General features: G+C 46.4%; 1 pseudogene; it reads right to left on the bottom strand.

Annotated features, from left to right (window-relative positions):
- Window positions 1-2,731: 2,731 nt before the first annotated feature.
- Window positions 2,732-2,951, bottom strand: LOC144493297 (U2 spliceosomal RNA; annotated as a pseudogene).
- Window positions 2,952-11,280: the final 8,329 nt, after the last annotated feature.

Raw genomic sequence — 11,280 nt, 5'->3', positions numbered from 1 at the left:
AGCCATTTTGGGGGCGGCACGGTAGCACAGTGGTTAGCACTGCTGCTTCACAGCTCCAGGGTCCCGGGTTCGATTCCCGGCTCGGGTCACTGTCTGTGTGGAGTTTGCACATTCTCCTCGTGTCTGCGTGGGTTTCCTCCGGGTGCTCCGGTTTCCTCCCACAGTCCAAAGATGTGCGGGTTAGGTTGATTGGCCAGGTTAAAAAAAAAATTGCCCCTTAGACTCCTGAGATGCGTAGGTTAGAGGGATTAGTGGGTAAAATATGTGGGGGTAGGGCCTGGGTGGGATTGTGGTCGGTGCAGACTCGATGGGCCGAATGGCCTCCTTCTGCACTGTAGGGATTCTATGATTCTATGATTCATTACTGCTGTCTTCTTTATCTTAGAAATGTTCATTGTCCCAGGTGGGATCTTAATCTCATGGAGACACTGGGGGATTTCTCCAGCCTCCCAGCCATGTGTTTCTCGGCAGTGGGAGGTGGCGTGCTGTTCACTCACAGCAGGATTCTCTGGTCCTCCGCTGTCAATGGGATTTCCCATTGGTGTCACCCCATGCCACCGTGAAACCCGCGGGAGAGGGTGGGCTGCCAGCAAGACCAGTGAGCGGCCAGAGAATTCCCCCAACTATTTTCAAATTCTCCCATCCCCATCACCTAAGGTTTTCAAAATCTGATTCAACCATTATGAACCATACCACCTGTCGAATAACAATTTCTTTTCTCCAGCAAATTTCACCAAAGTATGATTGTTTCTTCCTTAAATCTGTATATCTCTGTCTGTAAGCCTCTCGTGCTAATACAGAAGGTTTGAGAACAGCAATTTTCACTGTACCATAGTTATAACACTGGCTGAAAGAGATGAGTGAACCTCCAAAGACTTTCCAATGAATAAGTTCTGCAGTAAAGTAGTTCCATTTATCATGGCCATTTCAGTTTTGTGGCATTTTTTTCAAATGATGCGTAATGTTTACTAGACTAATACGTGGAATGGGTGGATTGCCTTCGGAGGAAAGGTTGGTGAGGCCGGGCCTGTATCCGCTGAAGTTTAGAAGAGCAAGAGATGACTTGATTGAAACAGATAAGATCCTGAGAGGTATTGACAGGGTAGATGTGGAGAAGATGGTCCCCCTTGTGGGTGAATCTAGAACTAGAGTTCACAGTTTAAAAATAAGGGATCGCCAATTTTAGACAGAAATCAGGAGATTTATTTCTCTATCAGATGGTTGTGAGTATTTGTAACTCTCTTCCTGAAAAGGTAGTGAAAGCAGAGTCTTTGAATATTTTTAAGGCAGAGTTAGATATATTCTTGATAAGCAAGGGGGTGGAAGGTTATTAAGAGTAGGTGGAAATGTGAAGTTGAGGTTACAGTCAAATCAGCCATGATCTTATTGAATGGTGGGGCAAGCTCGAAAGGCCGAGGGGCCTACTCCTGTTCCTACTTTGTATATTTATATATTTGAAAATACATTTCAACTCTGCTTACTGAAATTAGGCACTAAATGAATATGCCTTGTCAAAGCAAAACCATGAGTTATTCTTTGGTTTTACTGCCACCCACTGTCCATGTAATGGAAGCTTTTCTCTGGCCTCAGTTCAAATTTCATTTCTCACCTTTAATATCTTGGAAGCAGTGGCGATCACCGAGTGGATTAACGAGATAATTATTTATTAACAGGAATAACTAGATACAGAGGGTGAGAAAGATGCTACCGATTCTATTGACTCCAGTCTCCAGACTGCCTGGGAGGGTCCTCACTAGCCCCAAGAGTTGCCCGATTCAGCCCACTTGGCCAATGGGTCAAATGACCCTCTGAAACGTCACCCCTTAAAAGGACTCACTATTACATCCCACCCCCCCTTTTAGTCCCTTATTAAAACATACCAACAAAATTTAGCTACTTACAATCTAACACCATAAATTAATTTTCTAACGCAGTCCATTATAAAGTCAGTCAGGTATTTCCCCTTCCTCTGGGAGTGACACAGCTCAACAGAAGATGCCTCAATAGCAAGGGTGGATTTGGTTTGAATTTCAGAAATCAGACTTCCAACTTGTAAAGGTGCATCAGTGCAGATCACTTCTCCAGTTCCCACTGGAACACTACTCGGTCCTTCCTCAGACTGACTTTTCTCCATACTGCTTTCAACCACAACAATATCACTGGCGTGCAGAATTTGAGCAGACTGCCTCACTGGTTCTCCACGTGACTCCCTTCTTCTCAAGTGATCGAGATGCTTCTTCAGTCTTTTATCTTGAACTTGTACTTCATATGATACTGGGCCTGTCCTGGCCATGACAACACCTGGACCCAACTCTGACCAGTCCCTGTCCTGGCCATGACAACACCTGGACCCAACTCTGACCAGTCCCAAAATTTTCTGCTTATATTAGATTATCAGCTTTGGGTGCTTTCTCAGACTTTGTTGAATCATGATGTTTCTTTCCCACACTCTGTTTTGCCTCCACCCTCACCGCCAAATTTGGAAACACCAGAACCTGGTTTGAGTACACCTACCCATCAGCAACGCAGCAAGATTTACTCCGGTGATCATGAAGAAGTTGGACAAAGGAGAGCCAGTGGACGTGATTTATTTGGATTTCCAGAAAGCCTTTTTTTTATACTTTTCCAATTCAATCAAATCAAATCCAATTCAGAGTCTCAACAAGTTGAGACATTTCAGATCCAGGCTGACAAGACAGGGCGAGCGACCAAACCACCCTGTCCTGGGCCTGATCTACATGAGCCAAGCTGATTGGAGAAGGGGGAGGTTCCTCCTCCAAAACTTGAGCTCATTTGCATCTTAGCCAAAAGGCCGAGATGCCACTTTAAAAAATTGCTTCATATGAAACATATGAAGCTTCAGTGTAACCGAATGACCTCAACCAAGTGCGGCCGACCATGGGCTGCCGACCATACTACACTTGATCTTAGCCAAAAGGCCGAGAAGCGATTGACAAGGTGCCTTACAGGAGGTTGCTAAATAAGCTAAGGGCCAATGTGTTAGAGGCAAGGTACTGGCATGGATAAAAGATTGGCTGACAGACAGAAGGCAAAGAGTGGGGATAAGGGAGTCCTTTTCAGGATGGCAACTGGTGACTAGTGGTGTTCTACAGGGGTCACTATACACATTAATGATCTGGAAGATGGAACTGATATAAAAATATGTAGAGGGACTGGTAGTGTTGAGGAAGTGGGGAGGCTGCAGAATAACTTGAACAGGCTAGGAGGGTGGGCAAAGAAGTGGCAGATGGAATAATGTGGGAAAGTATGAGGTTATGCACTTTGGTAGGAAGAATAGAGGCATAGACTATTTTCTAAATGGGGAAAGGCTTTGGAAATCTGAAGCACAAAGGGACTTGGGAGTTCTGGTTCAGTACTCTCTTAAGGTTAACATGCAGGGTCAGTTGGCAGTTAGGAAGGCAAATCCAAGGCTAGCATTCATTTCTAGAGGTCTAGAGTACAAGGGCAGAGATGTACTGCTGGGGCTGTATCAGGCTCTGGTAAGACCCCAGTTGGAATATTGTAAGCAGTTTTGGGCCCCATATCTAAGTAAGGATGTGCTGGCCTTGGAGGGGGTCCAGGGGAGAGTTCATAAGGATGATCCCAGGAATGAAGGGTTTGTCGTATGAGGAGCAGTTGAGGAACCTGGGTCTATACTCAATGGAGTTTAGAAGGATGAGGGGGGGATCTAATTGAAATTTACAGAATACTGAGAGGCCTAGATAGAGTGGGCGTGGAGAGGATATTTCCACCTGTGGGAGAGACTGGAACTTGAGGGCACAACCTCAGAGTGAAGGGACACGCTTTTAAAATTGAGATGAGGAGGGATTTCTTCAGTCAGAAGGTGGTGAATCTGTGGAAATCATTGCCACATAGGGCTGTGGGGGCCAGGACATTTAATGTCTTTAAGACAGAGATAGATAGGTTCTTGATCAATAAGGGGATCAAGATTATGGGAAGAAGGCAGGAGAATGGGGATGAAAATCATGTCAGCCATGATTGAATGGCAGCGCAGACCCGATGGGCCGAATGGCCTATTCTGCTTCTATATCTTATGGTCTTATGGTCTTATGTGGGATATCATTCTATAGGTAATAAGAAAAGTCATTAACTTGGTCTGTAGGAATGTAAGTGATTGCGTTTTCATGGCCGCTTTAAAAATTTGCATTGCCCTCTCCGCCAATCCCTTTGAGGAGTGTAGTATGTAAAGGTTTGATGCCGGTTGACCACATGAAATGCTGGAAATCTTAGCTGGTAAATGCTGTCCCATTGTCCAAAACCAACACCTCCAGCAAACCATGCTTGGTGAAGGCTTGCCTTACCTTTTCCACGGTTGTCAAAGAAGTTGTGGACTTAATTTCATAGATGTCTAGCCATTTTGAGTGTGCATTGACTATAAGTAGGAGCATGTTGACCATGAATGGGCCTTCAAAATCAATGTGGAGTTGCACCCATGGCCGACCTGGCCACTCACAAGGGTGCATTAGAGCTGTGAATGGTAACCTTTGTTGTACCTGGCATTGATCACAGTATTTAACCATGCTTTCTATGTCTGCATTTAACCTTGGCCACCACACATAGCTGTGAATCAACATTTACAACTTGGACATCCCTCGGTGGGTGCTGTGTAGTTCTTCCAATAATAACTTTCGGTTGGGCATGGGGATGATCACCCTCACTCCCCACAGAAGGACACTGTCTTCACAAATCAATCCATCCTTTCTTGTTTGAAAAGGCTTCAGTTGTTCAGTCAATTGTAACATCAGCCATGAAGAGCCATATGCTTAACCTTGGACAATATTGGATTCTTCTGAGTCCAGTATTTGATCTGTTGTGATGACGCAGGGTATTGTGTCAAGGAAATTCAAGGCAAGGATAATTTCATGGGGCAGCGTACTTTCCAGCAATGGGAGGTGGTTGAAGGCATCTGCATATATTTTTGATTTATAGAAACATAGAAAAGCTACAGCACAAAACAGGCCCACAAGTTGTGCTGAACATATCCCTACCTTCTAGGCCTACCTATAACCCTCCATCCTAGTAAGTCCCATGTACTCAACCAGGAGTCTCTTAAAAGACCCTATTGAGTTTGCCTCTACCACCACCGACGGCAGCCGATTCCACTCGCCCACCACCCTCTGTGTGAAAAACTTCCCCCTAACATTTCCCCTGTACCTACCCCCCAGCACCTTAAACCTGTGTCCTCTCGTAGCAGACATTTCCACCCTGGGAAAAAGCCTCTGAGATTCCACCCGATCTATGCCTCTCAACATCTTATACACCTCTATTAGGTCTCCTCTCATCCTTCGTCTCTCCGAGGAGAAAAGACCGAGCTCCCTCAGCCTATCCTCATAAGGCATGCCACTCAATCCAGGCAACATCCTTGTAAATCTCCTCTGCACCTTTTCAATCTTTTCCACATCCTTTCTATAGTGAGGCGACCAGAACTGAGCACAGTACTCCAAGTGGGGTCTGACGAGGGTCTTATATAGCTGCATCATTATCCGCGGACTCCTAAACTCAATCCCTCGATTGATAAAGGCCAGCACACCATACGCCTTCTTAACCACCTCCTCCACCTGCGGGGCCGATTTTAGAGTCCTATGGACCCGGACCCCAAGATCCTTCTGATTCTCTACAGTGTTAAGAGTCTTTCCCTTTATATTGTACTCCTTCATCCCATTTGACCTGCCAAAATGGACCACTGCGCATTTATCTGGGTTGAAGTCCATCTGCCACTTGTCCGCCCAGTCTTGCATCCTATCTATGTCCCTCTGTAACTTCTGACATCCCTCCAGGCTATCCACAACCCCACCAACCTTCGTGTCATCGGTAAACTTACCAACCCATCCCTCCACTTCCTCATCCAGGTCATTTATGAAAATGACAAACAGCAAGGGTCCCAGAACAGATCCCTGGGGATTTGATTTGATTTATTATTGTCACATGTATTAACATACAGTGAAAAGTATTGTTTCTTGTGCGCTATACAGACAAAACATACCGTTCATAGGGAAGGAAACGAGAGAGTGCAGAATGTAGTGTTACAGTCATAGCTAGGGTGTAGAGAAAGATCAACTTAATGCAAGATAAGTCCATTCAAAAGTCTGACAGCAGCAGGGAAGAAGCTGTTCTTGAGTCAGTTGGTCCGTGACCTCAGACTTTTGTATCCTTTTTTCCGAAGGAATTTGGTGGAAGAGAGAATGTGCGGGTGCGTGGGGTCCTTAATTATGCTGGCTGCTTTGCCAAGACAGTGGGAAGTGTAGACAGAGTCAATGGATGGGAGGCTGGTTTGTGTGATGGATTGGGCTACATTCACAACCTTTTGTAGTTCCTTGCGGTCTTGGGCAGAGCAGGAGCCAAAGCAAGCTGTGAAACTATCAGAAAGAATGCTTTCAATGGGGCATCTGTAAAAGTTGTTGATCGTCTTCTGAGAAAGTAGAGGTGTGGGTGGGCTTTCTTAACTATAGTGTCGGCATGGGGGGACCAAGGCAGGTTGTTGGCGATCTGGACACCTAAAAACTTGAAGCTCTCAACCCTTTCTACTTCATCCCCATTGATGTAGACAGGGGCATGTACTCCTTTACACTTCCTGAATTCGATGACATACTCCTTCGTTTTGTTGACATTGAGGGATAGATTATTGTTGCCGCACCAGTTTACCAGATTCTCTATCTCATTCCTGTACTCTGTCTCATCATTGTTTGAGATCCAACCCACTACGGTGGTGTCGCCAGCAAACTTGAAAATCAAATTGGAGGGGAATTTGGCCGCACAGTGATAGGTGTATAAAGAGTATAATAGGGGGCTGAGAACACAGCCTTGTGGGGCACCGGTGTTGAGGATGATTGTGGAGGAGGTGTTGTTGCCTATCGTTACCGATTGTTGTCTGTGAGTTAGGAAGTCCAGTCGCAGAGGGAGGTGCTGAGGATCAGGGTGCAGAGTTTGGAGATGAGTTTCGTGGGAATAATAGTGTTGAAGGCTGAGCTGCAGTCAATAAATAGGAGTCTGACATAAGTGTCCTTGTTATCTGGGTGTTCCAGGGTTGAGTGCAGGGCCAGGGAAATGGCGTCTGCTGTGGACCTGTTGCAGCTGCAAGCAAACTGTAGTGGATTTAGGTAGTCCGGGAGGCTGGAATTGATTCGTGCCATGACTAACCTTTCAAAGCACTTCATAATGATGGATGTCAGAGCCAACGGCCGATAGTCATTAAGGCACGCTGCTTGGTTTTTCTTAGGTACCAAAATGATGGTCTTCTTGAAGCAGATAGGGACCTCAGATTGTTGTAAAGAGAGGTTGAAGATGTCTGTAAATACCTCCGCCAGCTGATCCGCGCAGGATCTGAGTGCACGTCGGGGGACCCCATCTGCTTTCCGTGGGTTTGACCTTCAAGAAAGCTGCTCTGACATCTGCAATGGTGACCCCAGATACAGGTTCATCCAGGGCTTCCAGGGTAGAGGGCATGCTCTCGCTGACCTCTTGCTCAAAACGGGCGTGGAATGCATTGAGCTCATCAGGGAGGGTTGCGTTGGAGCCGGCAATTTTACATGCCTTCAGCTTGTAGCCTGTTATGTCTTGCAGACCTTGCCATAGTCGGTAGGGGTCATTGCGGCTAGCCTGGGACTCTAGCTTGGTCCAGTATTGTCTTTTGGCAAGTTTGATGGATCTCCTTAGATTGTAACTGGCTTTCTTGAATAGTCATGATGTGGAGATGCCGGCGTTGGACTGGGGTAAACACAGTTGATTACTTACTTTCTTGAATAGGTCAGAGTCGCCTGACTTGAACGCCTCAGACCTGGACTTCAGCAAGCAGTGGATATCCCTGTTCATCCATTGTTTCCGGTTGGGGAACACACGGATTTGCTTCTTTGGCACATACTCCTCTACATACTTACTAATGAAGTCAGTTACTGTAGTGACGTACTCGTTCAGGCTGGTCACAGAGTTTTAAAATACTAACCAGTCCACTGACTCCAAGCAGCCCCGTAGAAGATCATTCGATTCCTCAGACCAATGTTGCATGACTTTCTTTGATGGATTCTCCAGCTTCAGTTTTTGCTTGTAAGCCGGGAGCAGGAGACCTTGTGGTCTGTTTTAATATCTGTGCATCTGGTTTGTGTTGGAAGGTATATTCTTAAGTGGCCAATAAAACCCAGTGCTGTATCCTTGCCGACACTATTGGAGGGATGGCTTTATCTTCTCTAAATAGGCCTAGGAAGGTTATCTGTAAATATATTGGTGGAATTTCTTTATCCCAAAGATGATGGCCAACCCCTCTTTCTCAATCTGTGAATGTGTCTTCGCTGCATCTATTAGTGTCCCTGAGGCACAGCCGATGGGCCTTTCTAATCCATCCTTCCTTTTACATGATAAAACAGTTCCAATTCGCAGATGCATTACAAATGAGAATATTTTCTTTTGAAGGGTTAAAAGGGACCAAAAGGCAGAGCTTGTCTCACATGTCTAAAGGCTTTGGTTTACTGTGTCCTCCAGTACCATCTCTGGTATTTCTTAAATAATGTATTAGAGGTGCCAATATTGTAGGCAAATTTGGAATAAACTTTCCGTAATTATTTACCATTCCAAGAAAAGATTTTAACTCTGACACATTCTTTGGGGCTGCTGCTTCTTTAATGGCCAGCCTTATCCTCCATTGGATGCAACCCTTTTGCATCTACTCTAAAACCCAAATAAGTCACCTCATTAACCTTAAAGTTGCATTTCTCTCTCTTTAATCTTATGCCAGCTTTCTGGAATATTTTTAAAACCTCCACTAGATTAGTTAGGTGTTCCTCTTCTGTAGCTCCCATGATTAGCACATCATCCAAGTAAACAGCTACCGGGGCGGCACAGTGGCGCAATGGTTAGCACTGCTGCCTCACAGCGTCAGGGACCCGGGTTCAATTCCTGGCTTGGGCCACTGTCTGTGCGGAGTCTGCATGTTCTCTCCATGTCTGTGTGGGTTTCCTCCGGGTGCCCTGGTTTCCTCTCACAGTCCGAAAGGCGTGCTGGTTAGGTGCATTGGCCATGTTAAATTCTCCCTCAGGGTACCCGAACAGGCACTGGAGTGTGGTGACTAGGGGATTTTCACAGTAACTTCATTGCAGTGTTAATGTAAGACTACTTGTGACACTAATAAATAAACCTTATGTAAATCTTGTAATAGGCTCTCCATTGCGCATTGAAAGATTGTATAAGCGAAATGAGACTCCAAATGGCAGTCTGGTATTCTGGAACAGGCCCTTACGTGTGTTAATAGTGACAAACTCCCTGGGTGCATTATCCAGCTCCAACTGTTGGTACGCATCTCTAACTTAGTGAATAAGGCATGGGTCTTGCGCTGTAAAATTTTGGTGCAGCTGCTGGATGGACATAAATTTTGGCTTTTAAACCTCATTTTTTTGCCTAGATCTTCTTGAAGCACCTCCTGATATCTCCTGAGAATGTCATGTTTGTCACCTTCATTCATTTTGAACATTTCTAGCCAATTCACTTCCATTTCCTGAAGCCAAACTTGTGCTATCAAGCTGGACACTTGGCCCTCATTGACAATTAAAGGCAATTGGGTGGACTGCTGCCTGTAGCTTACAGGTGCTGTTGTCCTTCCCAAAATCTGCCAGGATGCGTGGCCTGTGGGTCTGTGGGGGAGGAGCCAATGGGGGCAGGGTCTGTGGGGGAAGCGGTCCCGCTGCCACTCTGCATGTGATCAGTGGGGGACAGCATCGGGGCCACAATCGGTGGGGGAGGGTGGCAGGGCCATGATCGATGGAAAGGGAGGGGTCCACAATTGGTCAGGGAGGGAAGGGGTTGGCGATTGGTCTGGAATGCGAGGGGGATGGCCGGGGCTGCATCATGGGCCGCGGTTGCGGGAAGGGGGTGGGTGCTACTTGAGGCTGCCTGACAGCTCTTGCTTTGTCTGTCAGACCATTGCTACTGTTAATGCGCTTGTGCAGCGTCAGAGGTTTGCACACGCTCAATACCAGAAATCAGTGTGGAGCTGAATAAATTATTAATATCACAATTTGCATGTGATTAGCAGGCCTGGGATTGAAGTCTCTGGGCCCATTAGAGTCTCCCCCACCCCCCGCCAGGTGTGTTTCACTCCAGTGGGGTTTACAACAGCTCCGGGGGGGAGGGGTTCAGAGCTGCTGGTGAGGGAATGGGGGGGGATTGGGAGATAGGAACTGCCAGGAGTGGGGGGCATAGGGGATTGGAGGTAGGGGGGTGGGGTGTGGTCAAGGCTGGCTAGCCCGGACAAGTCCGGTGTGGCCAGCAGTCAGAGCATGGGGGTGGGGAGTTCTGTGTGCCAGTAATGCGGGATCATGGGGCTGGCCAGCGATCAAGTTGGTCAGCGGTTGGGAGGCTGACAGTATGCAGCTACTGTGCATGTGCCGATCTCCGCGCTGTCAGATCAGAGAATGCGCAGTGGCCCGCTCAGCGCAATGTGCCAGCCTCTCCAGCCAGTTTAGCCATATCTACTTTAACAAATCATACCCTTGATTACCAAGACCGATAGCTTCGCTGTCTGGTCTGATATACCACTGTTACTGTTACTGTACCTAATGTCTGCAGTGTCTCATCAGTATATGTGGACAAAGTGGCTCCTGACTCACTTAGTCTTAATGGCTGGAGTCCTTTTTGAAGATAACAAAATGCCTGTTTCCCTATGACTGTGGCCTTTGCCTCTGTATCAACTTCCATCCTGGGTGCTTTGTCATTTATCAGCAAAGTTATCCCTATTGGGGACATATTGTTTAACTGGACCTGGTTTAGGGTGAATGACTTGAACCCCTTGCTCGATTCCTCATCCAAATTGTTTAAGGTAGTGAAGCTAATAGATGCTATCTTATTTTTTGCATTGAGACTGCTTTACTCAGCACCATGCCTTTCAGTGACCTTTCTTGTTACTCTTCAAGCACACATAATTCTTGTATCAACAAACTTCTTGGGAATGTTCTCCCCCATGTTGAAAACACACTTCTGCCCTCGACGTTGCAATCTTCTGCTGGGCACTGTTACCTCTGCTCCTGGACTGTTTTGTTCCACAGCTGTTCCCTGCCACAAACGATTTACCTCGCAAACCTTACAACCCTGTTACTCCCTGCTGCATGCATTCAGTCACCTGAGCCAGTCCTACAGCTTTTTCTAAAGTAATTTTGGTCTCTGCCAATAATCCTTTTTGTATTATTGAGCTGTTTATACCACAGACTATTCAGTCCCTTAACATCGCTTTTAATGCTGGGTCAAATTCACAGTGTTCTGTCAGTCCCCTAAGTCTTG

Source organism: Mustelus asterias, chromosome 4, assembly GCF_964213995.1.
Source record: "Mustelus asterias chromosome 4, sMusAst1.hap1.1, whole genome shotgun sequence".
NCBI lineage: Eukaryota > Metazoa > Chordata > Chondrichthyes > Carcharhiniformes > Triakidae > Mustelus > Mustelus asterias.
The sequence above is the reverse complement of the archived record's forward strand: the minus strand, read 5'-3'. Positions and strand labels throughout refer to the sequence as shown.